General features: G+C 39.9%; 1 non-coding gene across 1 annotated transcript; it reads left to right on the plus strand.

Annotated features, from left to right (window-relative positions):
- The first annotated feature begins 1,216 nt into the window (after positions 1 to 1,216).
- LOC141624221 (small nucleolar RNA R71) lies at positions 1,217 to 1,323 on the plus strand. Its single transcript, XR_012534031.1, has one exon. It is a non-coding gene; the product is annotated as a small nucleolar RNA R71 (small nucleolar RNA).
- The last annotated feature ends 207 nt before the right edge of the window (positions 1,324 to 1,530 follow it).

Here is a 1,530-nt window from a genome sequence, read left to right on the forward strand (position 1 = left end):
AAGTTTCCGGATCGACTTCTTCTTTGTGAGGATATCTTTCATGTATTTTGCATAGGCCGATACGTGATTGATTAATTCCGTGAAAGGAATTGAGACTTCTAAGTTCTTCACAATTTCCATGAACTTTCCAAGTTGATCATCAAATTTGGGCTTGGCTTGACGACTTGGAAAAGGAAGTCTAATCACAATGGGCTCCTTTTCTTTGGCTTTGTCTTCATTTTTCTTTGAACTTTCTTCTTTTGATGATTCCCCTTCTTTGGGGCTTTGCACAATTTCTTCCTTTTCACTAGCTTTCACAACTTCATCCTTAACTTGCTCCTTTGGTGCTTCATATCTTGTACCACTTCTCAAGTGAATGGCACTAACCGTTTCATGTCTAGGGGGATTACTTTGAGGTGGTAATTGCCCCTTTTGTCTTTGTGAGCTTGAAGATGCTAGTTGAGTCAATTGTGTTTCCAACATCTTGGTGTGAGCTAGAATGTTGTTGATGGTGGTGTCCTTTGCTTGGCTATCTTTTTGCATTTGGGTGAAAAATTTTTGTTGATTCTTTTGCATTTGGAGGACCGCTTTTTGGACATCAAAACCTTGGTCATTTTGGTGATTGTATGGATTTTGATTTTGGTAACCTTGGTTTTGATTGTAAAAGGGTCTTTGATTTTGGTTCCTCATGGGTGGTGGAGTGTATGTTGTTTGAGGGTTTTGAACATTTTGGCTTTTGTATGAGAGATTTGGATGGAACTTGGTGTTTTCATTGTAAAAATTTGAATAAGGGGTACCACTTTTGTAAGCTTGGAAAGCATTAACTTGTTCGGTTGTTCCCCTACACTCACTTGGGTCATGACCCAAAGTTCCACAATTCTCACATATCCCACTTGGGATTGATGAGGATGCCGTCATGGCATTGACATGATGCTTTGATGTTTTTGAGTTTTCCTCAAGTCTAGCCATAGCTTGTTCAAACTTCAAGTTGATTGTGTCAATGTGAGCACTAAGTTGAGCACCCAATTGAGTAACGGAGTCCACTTCATGCTTTCCTCCTCTAGTGGCCTTGCGAGGTCTACTATATTGTGAATTATGGACCGCCATTTCCTCAATCTTGTTCCATGTTTGATTGTCATCAACTTCGGTGAACATTCCATTTGATCCCATATTGAGAATGTTCCTTGAATCTTCATATAAACCATTCCAAAATTGTTGCACTAAAAACCATTCGCTAAGTCCATGGTGAGGACATGAGCGACAAATACCTTTGAACCGCTCCCAAGCTTCATACAAAGATTCTTCATCCCTTTGCTTAAAACCCGTAATTTGAACGCTTAGCATGTTAGTCTTTTCCGGTGGGTAGAATTTTTTGTAGAAAGCTAGAGCTAACTTCTTCCAAGAATCTATTCCAAGGGTGGCCTTATCAAGGCCCTTCAACCATTGCTTTGCAGTGCCGATTAACGAAAAAGGAAATAAGACCCATCTTATTTGGTCTTGAGTCACGCCCGTTTGAGAGATAGCATCACAATAATCGCAAAAGGTTTCCAT

The sequence above is a fragment of the Silene latifolia genome, chromosome X, assembly GCF_048544455.1.
Source record: "Silene latifolia isolate original U9 population chromosome X, ASM4854445v1, whole genome shotgun sequence".
Lineage (NCBI taxonomy): Eukaryota > Viridiplantae > Streptophyta > Magnoliopsida > Caryophyllales > Caryophyllaceae > Silene > Silene latifolia.